Source organism: Chenopodium quinoa, unplaced genomic scaffold (assembly GCF_001683475.1).
Source record: "Chenopodium quinoa cultivar QQ74 unplaced genomic scaffold, ASM168347v1, whole genome shotgun sequence".
NCBI classification, from domain to species: domain Eukaryota; kingdom Viridiplantae; phylum Streptophyta; class Magnoliopsida; order Caryophyllales; family Amaranthaceae; genus Chenopodium; species Chenopodium quinoa.
The window spans coordinates 993,627-1,011,293 of NW_018745275.1; positions in this window are offsets into that span (position 1 = coordinate 993,627).

The window sequence follows — 17,667 nt, forward strand, 5'->3', positions numbered from 1 at the left end:
AGGAAAACACTTTCCTGCTTGGTTAATTTTATATGACAGAACCGCCTGCCTAAAGGGGATCTAGTCTTTAAAATGGTTCGAATACCGATTGGATAAATGGCCGACTGATCGTCTAGCCTGGAAACAGACAACCAATCGTCCAGGGGCATAGGTGGCGTGACTAACTATCCGTACCTGTCTGCAACTATCGGCCATGTAAAACAGTCGGTATAGTGTACAATTGGATATCAGAATATTCAATACTTGAACAAGTTTGAAGCAAAACAAAAATATTCATTAAAAGGAAGCCGGTCATTAAAGACCGGCAAAATATTCAGAGCCCCGGCCCCCTGGCCGGGTAAATACAAACAAACGGCACGCATGCCGTGAAAAGAAGACATAAAGCTTAAGAAGGGGGCAGATCTTCAATATTAGCAGCTGCCGCCTGGTCAGCACTCTTCTTGCTGGACTCGGCTTCAGCTGCATCCTTCTTTGATGCATTACCCCCAAGCGGCACAAGCGCCACTACCGGCTGCTCCTCCTCCTCCAACGCCTCTTCCTCAGCAGCCGCCAGGATCTCTTGATTATATCTATCAGAACACTGGCGATACGTTTTTTCCCATGAGGCAAAGTCGGCATTGGGGAAGAGGCGGCCCCAAGTCATGCGCTGGATTTGAGTAGAGTCTTCCATCATCTCCCGGACCAGCTCTTTCTTTTCTTGCTCGGCCTTTTCCAAGAGCTCCTGAGTAAGACTCTTCTCCTGGGTAACCAGGAGTTCCTTTACGCTCGCCAAGGATTTCTCCAAGGTTTCGTATGAGGACATCTTTTGGCGAAGAGGTCTCAGCTCGGCCTTGAGGTTGTTGATGGTCGCCTCCAGCTCGCTATTCCTCTTCTGGGCCGCCTCTAACTGAGCCCGGATAGCGGCGGTAGCCTGCGCCTGATAATAAAGAATATCAATGGTCAGAACTTCATTTTGGGCAATTTGAAACATTGCCTTATCACAGTCAGAGGCGGCCATAGCTTTTGCAGCCTTTACCTCTTTGTTCTTCCGGTCAAGCGGCTTGCGAAGGCCGTTCACTCGGAGCAGGGCCTAAGTAAAAAGGGGAACAGGCGTCAGTTTCCAAACAAAAAAGAAAACAGGCGTCCTGGAATTCAAATACTCAAAAATATGCTAAGTATACCTCAGCAAGGACCCCTGCAATCCCGTCTAGGTCAAGGGTGCCGACACCCCTGACCGCCTCCCTTTCGGCTGGAGGAACGGCCTTGATCATAGACTTGGCCACCTCGACCAAGTCAGGCTCCTGAGGGCCGGCTGCATCAAGCATAAACAAACGGATTAGACCTAGTAAAGAAGGGAGCAAGTGTAAAATTTACAAGGACAATTTCATACTTCTAGGTGGCCCAGCTGGAGTTTTAGAAGAAGTGGCCGGCTGTTTCTCAGCCGCCGCATGTTTCCTGGAAGAACCAGGAGAGCTCGCAACAGTCGTCCTCCGGGCCTTGGGGTCCGGCTGTTGGGAAGAAGAAGCTCTTGGAGCGCCCGTCTAAAAAAGAAGAAAAGAGTCAGTATATGCATAAACACAACTCCAAAAAGAGGGTGAAAGGTTCGAAGCCCACCAAGGGTGCCCCCTTGTTGGGGGAGTCGGTTGAAGACTGTTGCATGATGGAGGCCCGCAACATGGCCGCCGCAGTCTTGGAGGCGGTAATTTTGCTCATGGCGTCCGCTGCAAAAACAAATAGCAAAGTTAATAAAAGTCATAACAAGAAATGCACGGAACAGCAGAGTATTCGACAGGCCGGCTACCTCTTGTGCACCGACTGCTGAGGCCACATGCTGCCAAAAAGTACTCGTCGTAGAGCCATTTGAAGCTCGGGACGCAGTGCAGGGGTACTTGCTCTCGTACCCCTGAAGTAGAGTTCACCTTCGACTCTACTTTGAAGAGTCCTTTATCTAGAAGGGGCGGATTCCTGTTCCACCTGTTGAAGCGCTTGTTCAGCTCTGTGTCTGAACTCTCAATGATGAGGAAGGTGCTCCGCTAGTCCTTCCATTTGTTTGCTTTACCTCTCGTCATGAGGTAGCCCCTGTGGCTCGTCAATTGATACCAGTCGGTACCGCCTGCCTTAGGGGTCCGGCTGAGGTAGTTCATGTGAGCGAAAGCCTCGAAGCTCGGCTCCACCCCGTGTAGTTCGTACCCGGCCACATAGCCGAGTACGTTGACCCAGGAGTTCGGGGCTAACTGCCATAACCCCAACTCATACCCATCCAAGATCCGCTGAACAGCCGGATGTAGTGGGAAGCGCAGCCCAGCCTTGATGGCCGCCTCGTAGCAGCCAAAGCAGGCGCCATCATAACTGGTACCAGCCGGCCATACGACTGTGTCTTCTGGATCCGGCACGAACACTAAAAAGTCGGGGCCCATTGTATGGTTTGCGATAAAGCTCTCCACTTTCTCTTGCATGGTCGTGATTCGGCCCCGAGGTACCGTGTAGTAGTAGGGGGTATTTTGCTCTCGGTGAGAGGCGGATGGCTCCGCCCAATCGTCCCCCTTCTCAACTGCGTGAGAAAGCCTCGCCTCTTGTAGGCGACTGTTTTTCTCTTCTGTGTCCAGGGAAGCATGGCCAGAAGAGCTAGACTCGGAATCGTCCTCTGACGAGTCCGAAGAGGACGACTCCTCCCCTCTCCCGGAGGGGCCCGCCTCCTCTCCTTTAAAAGGAGCAGGAGAGAATGTAGAATTGTCAACTGTAAAATGGGAAGGGGTCACTTTGACTCCTCCCTCAGAACTGCCGGCTTTCAAGCCGCTTTGTTTCACTTCCACATCTGGCGCCTGGTCAGATGTTTCACTAATCGGCACCCTGTGGGAGGAGCCGTCTGAGTTTGAGATCCTGGCAGTCTTTTTTGTTCTGGCCATCATGCTCTGCATAGACATGGATACAGTCGGACTTTGTATAAAGGGCAAAGATGGGTCCAGAAAAGGGCAGGCGGCACTCCTAGTCCTAGATTCAGCCGTCCCCGGTGACCGGCTGATCACTAACCTAGGTCGTGTCGTGTGCTTCCGTGGTTACCTGAACGAGTGACGATTGATGAAGTTCTGAAAATCCTTTGCAGTCGGCTTGTCAGAGCAGGCGGTAGGCAGAAAGGGTCCAAAATGTCAGAGCAAGTTCAGGGGTCCGAATGTTCTCTCACAAAGTTTTCAAGTGTGAAAATGACCGAAGTCAACACTCCTTTATATAGGCGAAGTGAGAAGGCGAAGGGTCACTTCCAGAATTCAAAATTTTGGCGGGAGAATCTCTCGGCCTCTCGCCGAGTGACACCTGTAGCAGGCCGTCGCCTGTTACAGGGTGATACCTGTCACAGGTAACACATGACCATTCACGTGCCACCTGTGAGGGGCAAATGATTAGGGGATTTTTCCCCACCAATCACCATCTGACAAGTGGACCAATCAGGTTCCGCCATGTGTCCGTCACATGGGCCAATAGGAGCCTGCCACTTGTCAAGCAATGATCCGTCCACTATGGACCAATTACGACACGACACGTGTCCTTCCCATGACACCTGGGATAACCGGTCACCTAGGCCCAACTTCCGAGGGAAGCCCAATCAGCCCAAGTTTAACCTAAACCTAGATTGACACGTTTCCCGAGGTTATAAATTCCTCCCTTAATCCTCATTAAGGGAGACTACGCAGATTACACACATTAAACTCTCTCACCTAGAGAGACCCAATTACTTTAATTTCCGCATTAATTACTCCTTAATCAAGTACTAACTTGACCGTCGGAGGCGGATCTCCAATCATCCGGCGCATCCGTTTGTTTTGCAGGTACATGCGTCCGGTTCCAGTCTCGGAATTGTAACTCTCCCGCAGGACATCAGAAAACCCCGAAACAGAACCCTTCATTGCGGCCGGCTTCTCAATTGACATCCGACCTTTGATTTCATTGAGGATAGCATGGCTATCTTTGTTAAACTCATACTTGGGGGAGTATGGTTTAAATTCCTTTTTCTTCTTCTGGGACGGGTGTTCAGAGGAGTCGGCTGCCCAGACTTCTTTTCTCTTTTTCTCTTCATTATTGGCCGACTGCTTTGGCCGGCTTTCTCTTTTGTCGGACTTTTTGTGTTCCGATTATTTTCCAACATTACAGAGGTCAATCGCCTGTATGTAAGCGTCCGCCTCCGACATTGCTTCTTGGAGGGTGGTCACCCTCTTTCTGACAAGATCGAACTTGAAGTTCGACCCGTCTTTCAGACCTTTGAAAAAGTCTGTATAGGCTACCTCATCAGGTAGTCCTTATATTTGAATTCTCATTAGATTGAACCTCTTGATGTAGGAGCGCAATCCCTCCTTCTCTCCTTGTTGTATGACCCCCAGATCAAGGGTGGTCTTTTTAGCAGGAATGTTCATTGCAAAATTTGAAGTGAACAAGTAGGCGAGGGTCTTAAATTTGTTGATACACCCGGCCGGCAAGTTGCCAAACCATTGCCGGGCGACTCCTTTCAAAGTTGCCGGGAAACACTTGCACCATGTGGCATCATCCAACCCTTGGAGGTACATTAGGTTGGTGTATGCCATCATGTGATCCTCTAGGTTGGTAGTGCCATCATATGCCCCTACCAACACATTTTTTACTTTGGCTGGCTGAGCGGCCTCTATTATTTCCTTAGAGAAGGCGGATGGCTGTTCTCCAAGTTTGAGCAACCTAAGTTGCTAATCCAAAGGCTGAACATTCCTTGCCGCCTGTCCTCCAAAAAGAGTAGGCTGCATGAAATATTGGGACTGCGGGACGTATGGTTGAGGGACATACGGGGCCGCCTGATGCTTCTGGGAAGCAGAACGAGAGGAGGCTCCGGGCGTCTGGCTCTCAAAGTTTGATCTTGAATACCTCAAGGAGGTATTATGTGGGCTGTCCTGAAAATCAGACGTTGAGGTCGACTCTGACAGTCGGTCATTCTTCTTTTGCTCAAGCAACATTCGAGCATCAGAAAATGTTCTCTTTGACCCGTCCGGCTGAACATGATGAATGGGCTTTCTCTTCCCTGGTGAGGGAAAACGATACTTAGTTAGGTCGATCATTGGCGCCCCCCTTTCCCTAGGCTTAGGATAAGGGGTTGCCTCCCGATCCTTTACAAGCTTCTTCCTCCAAGATTGGGAGGGTCTTCTGGCCGACTGTTCCTTTAGTGGAACAGGCGTCCTCTTATTGATCAGATCTTAGATCTCCCCCTTGAAACTATTCATGAAGGTCATGAGTTCGTTTAAAGTGATGGGGGCAGATCCCTCGGTCGCTTGTTGATGATTAAGCGACTGGCCGGCTGGTTTACTAGATCCAGCCAGGCAGTCCTCCCGTTCCTTCCTTCCGGAGGGACGGGTGCGTCGAGCTCTTAAGGTCCCGTTAGAGGCCGTATGAGTCTCGACTTCAAATTCATTGTCAGTGTCCTGGTCCGTCTAAACCAGGGGATCGTCCATGGGACGCTTGTCACTTAAAATCGGTACAGACTGTGATTCCATCTCGAAAGTACTTGTAGGGTTTCGTAGTGACCCGACACTACACGGAAGGAAACCCATCAAGACCCGCCCCTTAATTAAAGCAATTAAACAAGCATAATAAACTTAATCAAACAAGATTAAGAACGAGAATTATACCTTTGACGCGTGCTTCGCTCCTAAAGAGCTCTTACTTCAAAATCCCGAAAAGACGAGATCTCCAACGGATCGTACCCTCGACCCGACCCGAGCGTCCTAAGTCTTGAAGGTTAGTCAAGACCCGGACAAAATAACTATGAGTTTTACAAATCAAAGGTTTACTCTTTTCTAGAGTTGCCTTTTTTAATTCCACTCAAGGTTGTTTCAAATCCCAATACCAAGCTTGGTATTTATAGGGAAATGATCCCTTGATTCTCATTCCCCAACCAATGTGGGAGAATGTTTTATTTTCCAATTAATTTATTTCTAAAATAAATCAATAAACAAATGCAATCACAATTCGACAAGTGTCAAAAGGAGAGTGAGTGTTAGGTGAGGACCATGGAGAGGTGGAGGGGGACCAATGCCTTGGTCCCCAAGGCTTTCCCAAAGCCTTGGTCCCCACTCTCCTCACAAACCGCCTCACCCTAAGCAGCTGCCAGCTAGCACGCCAGCTGGCTGTGCCAGCTAGCCCAGCATGCTAGCACAGGCCCAGCAGCATCGCTGGTGCGTGCTGGCGCTGGTGCTGGCTGGTGCGTGCTGGCGCTGGTGTAGGCAGTTATGATCTCCAGTTACGGAAGACGTTTGGAAACATCAAAGAGCCTAGTACTCGAACAAGAAAACTTCACAGTACTCATGGTCGGAGGAAATAAGTTCCGATAGCCATAATGAGAAATGTACTTATGACAAAATTTTAATCTTTCTTAAAGTACTCTCATAGGTCTTATCCAGTACAGTTCTAAACTGTACCTGTGCAAATGATTTATGACTATCACGTACTCGCAGCACAAGAAACGGTGCTTTAAATCATAGTACACACTAATCTATGGCGGTCATCAATCGTCCATCTGTTAGATGACCTCGATTAGGGATACTTTTCGATTTAATATTCAATGTTCACTTAACAGGTGTTTCTTTATCCAAGACATGGTCTTGATACCCTGTTTTGAATATTTCCGTAAATCGAATGGACTCATTATTTAATTCTAAACCACAATTAAATAGTAATGGAGTGAATGATAATTTTGCACAAAAATTAATTACTCCATTAATGAACGGTTTTAGTACAGTGTCTTACATTAAATCAACCCGTTTAATTAAAACACATGTACAGGGAATTTCAAAGCCAGTCTCCAACATGCTTGATTCCTATTGCCTCAACGTGTTTGTTGTGTTTCACTTGAGGCAAAGGTTTAGTCAAAGGATCGGCTACATTATCATCCGTGCCGATCCTACAAATTCTGATTTCACCTTCGGATTTCCATTCCCTTATCATGTGAAATCGCCTTTGCACGTGTTTGACCTTCTGGTGTTCTCTCGGCTCCCTGGCCTGAGCGATAGCTCCATTATTATCACAATAAAGGTCTATCGGTCCCCTGATTGAGGGTACAACACCAAGTTCACTAATGATTTTGCAAATCCAAACAGCTTCCTTGGCAGCTTCCGAAGCGGCCAAGTACTCGGCTTCAGTTGTAGAGTCTGCAATGGTGCTCTGCTTAGCACTCTTCCAGCTAAACGCTCCTCCATTTAGACAGAATATATACCCTGACTGTGACTTGAAGTCGTCTCTGTCAGTCTGGAAGCTAGCGTCGGTGTAACCTTCAACAACCAGTTCTTTGTGGCCTCCATACACCAGGAATTTATCCTTGTTCCTTTTCAGATACTTAAGGATGTTCTTGGCCGCAGTCCAATGCGCCTCTCCTGGGTTCGATTGGTATCAACTCGTTGCACTCAGGGCATACGATACATCCGGCCTTGTACATATCATGGCATACATGATCGATTCGATTAGCGAAGCATATGGGATCTGATTCATTCTTTCTCGCTCAACAGGTGTCTGCGGACACTGTTTCTTGCTGAGAGTTATGCCATGGGACATGGGTAAATGCCCTCTCTTGGCATTTTCCATGTTGAATCAAGCCAGTACCTTATCAATTTAAGTACTCTGGCTTAATCCAATCATCCTCTTAGATCTATCCCTGTAAATCTTGATGCCCAATATGTATTGTGCCTCTCCTAGGTCCTTCATTGAAAAGCACTTTCCCAACCAGCCCTTTACGGACTCCAATAATTTTGTGATGTTTCCAATGAGCAGTATATCATCGACATACAAGACTAGGAATGCAATATCACTCCCACTAACCTTCTTGTATACACAAGACTCATCTGGATTCTTGATAAAACCAAACTTGCTGATGGCTTCATCAAATTGCAGATTCTAACTTCTGCTGGCTTGCTTTAGTCCATAAATGGACTTCTTCAGCTTGCAAACCTTTCCAGCGTTGCATGGATCGACAAAACCTTTTGGTTGTGTTATATACACAGTTTCTTCCAAAATCCCATTAAGGAAGGCGGTTTTGACATCCATTTGCCATATTTTGTAATCGTAATATGCAGCAATCGCTAGGATGATCCGGACGGACTTTAGCATTGCAACTGGTGAAAAGGTTTCGTCATAGTCAATCCCGTGGACTTGTCTATAACCTTTTGCCACCAGTCTAGCTTTGTATATCGATACATTTCCATCTTTGTCTGTCTTCACTTTGAAGATCCATTTGCAACCAATGGGTGTATAACCCTCAGGCAAATTCACCAAGTCCCAGACTTGCTTTTCAGACATGGAGTCCATCTCGGATTTCATGGCCTCTTGCCATTTTGCAGAGTCGGGGCTCGTCATAGCTTTCTTGTATGTCGCCGGCTCATCACCATCCATGACTAGGATGTCCTGATCATCGGTTAAGACAATACCGAGGTATCTGTCTGGTTGAGATCTTTGTCGTTGCGACCTACGTAGGGTAATCGGTTGAGCATTTACATTGTCTGTTTGACTCTGGCCAATCTCCTTAGATGCTTCCAAAGTATCTAGTTTGTCAGTTTTGTCAGGTTGACATTGTTGCTCGTCCTCTCAAACTTCATCGAGTTCGATTTTCCTCCCACTTGTCATTTTGGAAAGGTGATCCTTCTCCAAAAAGACACCATCACGAGCAACAAACACTTTGTTCTCGGATTTATTGTAGAAGTAATACCCTTTGGTTTCTTTTGGATATCCCACAAAGAAACATTTATCCGATTTGGGGTGAAGTTTGTCCGAAATTAATCGCTTGACATATGCTTCGCATCCCCAAATTTTGAGAAAAGACAACCTAGGAAGTTTCATAGTCCATAATTCATATGAAGTCTTTTCAACAGCTTTTGACGGAGCTCTATTCAGTGTTAGTGCTGCTGTTTGTAGCGCATGTCCCCAAAACGAGATAGGGAGTTCACTAAGACCCATTGAGGAGTTCCGGGAGGTGTCAACTCTGAAAGAATGCCATATTCTTTCAAGTGATCGTCGAATTCATGGCTCAAATATTCGCCACCTCGATCTGATTGAAGTGCTTTAATTTTCTTGCCAAGTTGATTTTCAACTTCTTTCTGAAATTCTTTGAACTTTTCAAAGGATTCAGATTTATTCGACATTAAATAGATATAGCCATATATACTATAATCGTCGGTGAAAGTGATGAAATATTGGTAACCTTGCCTTGCGGATGTGCTCATAGGTCCACATACATCCGTGTGTATTAGACCTAATAAGTCACTTGCCCTTTCTCCCAACTTGGAGAATGGTTGTTTTATCATCTTGCCTAATAAGAATCCTTCGCAATTTTCAAACGACTCTAAGTCGAATGAGTCAAGAACACCTTCTTGAAGAAGTTTCTTGATGTGTTTGATGTTAATATGGCCAAGACGACAATGCCACAAGTAGGTTTGATTCGACTCGATGGCAAACTGAGAGTTCCAACGGAGACGGCAGACATCCTTGCTCCATTGCCGACCCGAAGCTCGACCTCTCCCTTCTCTAGCCTCCTACTTATCCTTAGTCCCTGAGCATTAGAACAAAGGTGTGAGCCACATCCGGTATCTAATACCCATGATGTTTTGCTAGCGAAGTTTAAGTCTATAACGAAAATACCTGATGAAGAAGCAACGTTGTCGTTCTTCTTATCTTCCTTGACTTTGAGGCAGTCCCGTTTCCAATGTCCCTTCTTCTTGCAGTAGAAACATTCGGAATCAGACTTAGAAGAAGTTGCCTTCTTGTCCTTGTTGCCCTTGGCAAACTTTGACTTAGGCGGGAATTTCTTCTTTTTCCCATTAAAGCTCTTCTTTTTGCCCGCATGTTTGAACGGCTTGCCCTTCCTCACCATGAGCATGTCATGCTTGCCCTCATCCTTGAGGGTTTGCTCGGCTTGCTTCAACATACCATGAAGCTCGGTGAGGGTTTTCTCCATACTATGCATGTTATAGTTCATCTTGAACTGATCATAGCCTTTGTGAAGGGAGTGGAGAATGATGTCAATTGCCATCTCAGTTGAATACCCAGCATCGACCCTTTCCATGTTTTCAAATAATCCAATCATTTTGAGAACATGTGGGCTGACTGGCTCTCCTTTCTTGAGCTTGCTCTCAAGGATCTGCCTGTGGGTTTCGAACCTTTCGGTTCGGGCCTGCTCTTGGAACATATTCTGAAGCTCAGAAATGATCTCAAAAGCTGTCTCCTTTTCAAAGAAAGTCTTTTGAAGGTCCGGAGACATTGTGGCCAACATGATGCATTTGACATCCCGATTGGCACTATGCCATCGGTTAAGGGCTGCCTGAGTGACCTCCTCATTGGGAGTGTCGGGCATTTCCTCATCAAGGACATATTCCTTTTGCTCCCGCATTAGTACAATGCGGAGATTTCTTTGCCAATCAAGAAAGTTTGGCCCGCTCAACTTCTCCTTGTCGAGAATTGAGCGCAAAGAGAGTTGGTTGTTGTTTGAGTTACTTGCAGACATGATTTCTACAATTGAAAGAATTTGAAGTGAAAAACCATTCATACATCAATAAGTTGAAATTTAAAGCGTTCATGCACATATTCACACTTATTGAACATTTTATCCACGCATTTTAAAATTGTCCCTTATGGGCGAGAATAAAATGATTCCGAGATCCCAAAGATTAAGAAATGGTTAAGCATTCTTTGGCTTGTCTTAACCATTAAATATCTTAAGGTAAGCAATCCAATTGCTAATAGCTCCAAGCTACTCTCGGTTTGATAAAATGTCGCATCTAATGCATTCCTGACATTTTATCTCTTTTGCCACGACATCTAAGGACTCCTTACTGATATCGTTGAGCTTAACCAAGACAACTTGTATACCTAGTATACCTTACGTTCCTAGGGAAGTAGTGATGCCTCGCTTTGGCGTAATCCATCACGTACGCGCATTAGTTCGGTAAGTGTTGTTCTTGGAACGGCAAATTTTAGCTCAATATTATTAAGGGACCTAGGGTTTCTATGTTGGTTGATTTAAGTAAACTTAACTAATCATCGCAACATTATAGAAATCCTAGAGATGCATCTAGCAATCATATATAATAACAATATATAAAAGGCATAAAATAGATGCATTTGGCAGCTAGCATGACCCCTTGAAATCTTCAATTTCCATGGGTCTTCATCTTGGCTCGTCTTCGTCGAAACGCCGTCTTGAGACATCTTGGCCAAAATGAAATAAAAGAAGCTAGCTAGAACGACTAAGATTAATCTAATAGTACAAAAATACTTAACGGTTCGCAGACCGTATTTAGATTTACAAAAATACATAACGGAGCGCAGTCCGTATTTTCTATCCTAGTCGGGCCCCACTAGTTGCCATTTTCAAAGAACCTGTTTTGAAAGCAATCTTTCATTCACCCGTTCACTATTTGTGAACGGCCCATGTAATTTTACGAAATACATAATTAAACACGTACAACTAGTAACTAACTTAGGTCGTTAATCCAATTAACGCGCCTAATTAAAACTAGTCAAATTTGTTTAATCCATTGTTTCTAAACGCAAAAGGCTAACGCATTTAATTAAGCTCCCAGTAAATTCTGCATCCGTACTTAACTAATCCGATTAATTAAGTCGGCATAACCCATAATTTGTCAAAATTTTGCAAAATCGAAAATCGAGGTTTTTAGCCTCGTTAAAATAATTAATCAAAATTATTAACACGGAAAAATTCGCAAAATCATAGCTCAACTTTAAGCAAAATCACCCAACAAATCCCTTGGTGGGTGCACACCATGGCTGCTAGGCAGCCCATGGCGTGGCGCCATGGTGCGTGGGTGAGGCCTGCTGTGCCTAGCAAGCAGTGCCGCAAGCCCAGCTGCCTGCTAGCATGCTTCGCATGCTTGCTAGCACGCTGGTGCCTGCGAGCATCTGGCCTGCTGGGCAGGCGTCTCTTGATGCTCGTCGTGCGCTGGCTGATGCTTGCTGCCCTGCTGCCCAGCAGCATCCTTCGCAAGCCAGCCCCAGCCACCCCACACACATCGGCCATGCCTCCCCGCCACACAACAGCGCACAGCAGCAACATCATGGCTTACCCCTGTGCGCACCACAGGCAGCCACATGTGGGCTGCTAGGCAGCCCGGCTAGCCTTGGTGGCACTTGGGTGTTTTGCCTTGATTTGCGTGCTATGACTCGGGATTTTAATCCCGATTTACGTGTGACATGAATTAATTCCAAATTAATTTTAGAATTAATTTTAGGGAAAATAAAATAATAAAATTAAGTCTAACTTAAATAAATTTATTTTATTGTTGCACAAGCCTAAATTTATCCAAAATGTCCATTTTGAACAAAATTAGGTCAAACTTTATGCTTAAAATAAAATGAGCTATGTCCAAAATTAATCTTGCCAATACGCAAATTAATAATGGATTTGACAAAAGGGAGTTGGAAAAATAAATTAACCATCCAATGATAAAATTTTCCAACTTGCATACTTGTGTAAAATACCAAGATTACATCTTCCAATATGAAGATTAATCAAATTTTACTCACAAGTAATTGAACTTAATGGATTTTAATCAACCAAAACATGAAAAAAATCCAAACTTTGTTCAACATGGAATTTAGGGTTAGGGTTCCAATCATTTAAACATTTAAAGATTAGAACTTTAACATTACTTGGGAACTTAAAATACAAAATCACAACAAGTTTTCACACCTTATTGCAATTTATTTGCAAAATTTGTGAAAAACAAGTTTATGTGACAACTTGGTATATCAATTTAAGCACTAATAAACACTCCATTATTATGCTCAAGGATATTTTAAAACCAGTAGATTAGTGATGCAAATGTGCATTTAATCTAACCTTGTAATGCTTGCATTAATCAAGGCTTAAAAGAATTAAAATTTTCGTTGAAAAACGAAAACCCCCAGAAAAATTGGATTTTTGGTTCTAATTTGGCTTCTGGATAACCCTAAAAGGATTGAAACAGTTCCAGAATGTCGATTTCACCCAAAAATCACTATTTTTGAGCCAAAATCTGGGTTCGACAGCCAAATCGAAAATAAAATCGAGTTTTAAAAGATAATTAAAAACGAGCATCTAATCTAATTAGATGAACATGAACCAGAAAATTAAATTCTTTAAAACACCTTAATTAAACAATAATTGCAAAAATTAAAAGGAGCGTGGCTCCGATACCGCTGTAGGGTTTCGTAGTGACCCGACACTACACGGAAGGAAACCCACCAAGACCCGCCCCTTAATTAAAGCAATTAAACAAGCATAATAAACTTAATCAAACAAGATTAAGAACGAGAATTATACCTTTGACGCGTGCTTCGCTCCTAAAGAGCTCTTACTTCAAAATCCCGAAAAGACGAGATCTCCGACGGATCGTACCCTCGACCCGACCCGAGCGTCTTAAGTCTTGAAGGTTAGTCAAGACCCGGACAAAATAACTATGAGTTTTACGAATCAAAGGTTTACTCTTTTCTAGAGTTGCCTTTTTAATTCCACTCAAGGTTGTTTCAAATCCCAATACCAAGCTTGGTATTTATAGGGAAATGATCCCTTGATTCTCATTCCCCAACCAATGTGGGAGAATGTTTTATTTGCCAATTAATTTATTTCTAAAATAAATCAATAAACAAATGCAATCACAATTCGACAAGTGTCAAAAGGAGAGTGAGTGTTAGGTGAGGACCATGTAGAGGTGGGGGGAACCAATGCCTTGGTCCCCAAGGCTTTCCCAAAGCCTTGGTCCCCACTCTCCTCACAAACCGCCTCACCCTAAGCTGCTGCCCAGCTACCAGCTAGCACGCCAACTGGCTGTGCCCGCTAGCCCAGCATGCTAGCACAGGCCCAGCAGCATCGCTGGTGCTTGTTGGTGCGTGCTGGCACTGGTGCTGGTTGGTGCGTGCTGGCGCTGGTGCCAGCATGCCACGCATCATCGCTGCTAGCATGGCCCAGCATGCGTGCTGCTAGCGAGCCACGCATGCTGGCCTCTCGCCACGCACCACACTCCCACACCATGCGCACCACGCATCTCTCTCGCACACAATGCCTAGCATGCGTGCTGCTAGCAAGCCACGCATGCTTGGCTTAACGTTGCTTGCTAGCTTGCCAGCCCCTCACACACACTCTCGCACACCCACTCGCATCAGCCCCGGCATTGTGCACCATGCACGCACATGCCTCGCCCAAGCGCCACGTACCACGCATACGCCAGTGCCTAGCACTAGTTGTGCTTGGTGCGTGTGGTCCTGCCATGCGCCCAGCACTATGCTAGGGCTCCTATGGCACCAGGCCATCCTAGGGCACGCATGGTGCGCCTAGTGATGTTTCCTAGGCTGCGATGGTGCCCAGCCATCCTAGGCCACGCATGGTGCGCCTAGTGATGCGCATAGGCCTGCGATGGGCTGCTGGCTTGCGATGGCGCCCAGCATCATGCTAGGGTTGCGATAGCGCCTAGGCATGATGCTATGGCTATGTTGGCGCGCCTAGCGCCTATGATGAGCTAGCCTAGCCTAGCTACGGGTACGCTCATACTTGTCGATTGTGATAATGCGACGCTTGGTCTCGACGCCCTAGGCTCGATTTCCGACGTCTGTATTCGTAAAACTCTGTCGACTCATTGCATCCTTTCGGATTAATTCGTCGTCTCGGATCGGTGATTCGATTGGGTTCGACCCAAAGGGTTCAGTTAAGATTAAGCTGTAATATCAATTGTACCTTGACATTACTGATCGGAGGCGGCCTCCACCTAGGCATTCCGATCACTTGATCTTACTGAAGAATTAGCTCTGTAATAATTCTGAACCCTCTATCGGAAGAATACACTTGTTGGAAGGACACCATTCCTTTTAATACTCTCCCCACAGACGGCGCCAAAATGTTTCGAGGTTTCCTGGTGTCCTGCGGGAGAGTTACAATTCCGGGACTGGTACCCTTACACCTGTACCTGCAAAACAACGGAGACTCCAGGTAGTGGGAGCTCCGCCTCCGACGATCAAGTTAGTACTTGTATGTGGAGTAAATTGTGCGAAAAGTAAAGAGGGTGATCTGGTTCCTCTAGGGGAGGAGTGATCAGGAAATGCGATTAATTGCTAAGTCAGGTCTAGCAATCAGAAAGCACGGATGTTTAGGTTTCTCTAGGTGAGAGTAATTATTTCTAAATCGTCTTAAATGGAGGCTTAATTACTGTATTTATAGCCTCGGGATGCGTGCCCATTATTAGGTTTAGGTTAACCTAGGGCTGATTGGACCTTTCTCGAAAACTGGGCCTTGGTGGCCGTTCTCCTGGTGGGCAGACAGCAGGCCACGTGGCGTGGCGCGATTGGTCCATGCTGGACTGACTGCTGCTTGACACGTGTTGAGTCCTTGTTGGTCCATGTGGCGGACACATGGCAGGACCTGATTGGTCCACGTGGCAGTCAGTGATTGGGCGGGGGAAAATCCCCTAATCAACAACCATGGAATCATCCACCCGTATGATCAAATGGGCGATTGAAATTCAAGGCCTTGAAATTTCCTTTGAACCAAGAAAGGCAATGAAGGGACAGGCATTTTCCGACTTCATTGTCGAAATGACCAGGCCGGCTGATCTTGAAAACCTTGAACAGGTTTGGAAGGTATATGTGGACGGGAGCTCCACCGTGAACAGTTGTGGTGTAGGCGTCATATGTCGGTCTCCTGAAGGAGACAATTATGAGTATGCACTACGTTTCAAGTTCCAAGCCTCAAATAATGAGGCAGAATATGAAGCCCTACTAGCCGGCATCCGCATGTGTAAGGCGGCTAGGGCAAGGAAAGTGGACGCCTGTTCTGATTCACAATTGATTGTTAGCCAATACCATGGTGACTATGAAGCCACACATCCAGCTATGATCAAGTACTTAAAGGCGGTCAAAGAAGAGGTTGGGACACTTGATGAATTTCATCTAAGTCAGGTGCCCAGATTCGAGAACAATCAGGCGGATGCTCTCTCCAAACTTGCATCATCTGCCTCTTATGATACACCTAGGTCTATCTTTTGGAAAGTTATGGAAAAAAGAAGTATTGAAGAAGATCCCATTGGAATACTAGACCGAGGCTCAACATGGATGGATGGCATCCGGGCTTACTTAACAGACGACACCTTGCCGGATACCTACCCAGAGATGGTCACAATGAAAAAGTGTGCGGCCAATTTTGAAATCTACAATGGAGAGCTTTTCAAGAAAGGCTATCTCCAACCTATTTTGAAATGTGTTACCCCAGAGAGGGGACGAGAGGTCCTAGAAGATTTGCATTCAGGCTTCTGCGCCACCCACATTGGCGGCAGGACCCTAGCAAAGAAAGCCAGGCGACAAGGTTACTTCTGGCCTACCCTAGAAGCATACGCCATGGAGATGGTGAAAAAATGTGACAAGTGTCAAAGGTTTGGCAAGCTCATACACCGTCCGGCCACTGATCTGACGGCCATCCATAGCCCAGTAACATTCGCCAAATGGGGCATGGACATTCTGGGTCTGTATACGCCTACTACAGGCGGACGGAGATATATTTTGGTTGCTGTCGATTACTTCACCAAATGGGTAGAGCCGGAGGCAGTCAAAGGCATTAAAATAAAAGATGTTATCTCCTTCATCTGGAGAAATGTCATCACTCGGTATGGGGTACCCATGTCTATGGTCTTTGACAATGGTCCTCAATTTGAGACGCCTGCTCTCAAGAACTGATTGGGAGACCAAAGGATCTCTCACTGTTTTGCATCAGTCAGCCGTCCCCAAGCAATCGGCCAGGTTGAAGCCTTCAACAAGTTAATCTCTAAGGGAATCAAAAAGAAAATTGAAAGAGTTGGCAGCCTATGGGCTGACGAGCTACCGCATGTTCTGTGGGCCATTAGGATGACTGAAAAAGGGGCGACTGGTGAGACTCCATTTCTCATGGTTTATGGGGCAGAAGATGTTTTGCCTATTGAGCACTATGAGCCGACTCTTCGAGTTATGTTATATGGTGAGGAGGCTAATTGGGAGGCCATGCAGCTAGCATTGGACACCCTTCCAGAACGCAGGGGCAATGCTGCCCTACGCCATGAGATCTACCGTCTGAGAATAACGAGAGCCTACAATAAAAGAGTGCACAAGCGGCCCCTGAAAGTGGGGGACTTTGTGTTGCGAAAAATGGAGGCAATCGGTAGGGCCAATGAGCAGGGAAAGCTGACTCCCAATTGGGAAGGCCCCTACCAGATTTATGAAGAAGTAAGAGGCGGCACCTACCGCCTGGAAACACCAGACGGTAGGCAGCTAGCCAGAACTTGGAACGTAGACAACTTGAAAAAGTACTACTTCTGGGACTTGTAAATTTTTTGTAAATAAAAGCACATCAATAAAAAGTTGCAATTGTTTCAATACTTTGTATTTGTACGCATTCCCCCAAGGGAGGGACGTCTGTCTAATAAGCACACGGCCTTCTTATTATTTTCCTACTACTCCAACATGAGTAGAAAATAAGCTAAGTCTAGCAAACTTAGCAGCTATGTGTTGTTCCACTCAGAACAAATGAGGCCTATGGCCGGATGGTCTAAGTCAGGCCCATGGCCTGACGATCAAAATACGGTCTATGGCCGGATATTCTTAATTTATAAAACAATACGCATGTCCCTAACATGAGCAGGCATCCGGCGACATCCATTTGGGTGAATTCAACGCAGAGAGCAT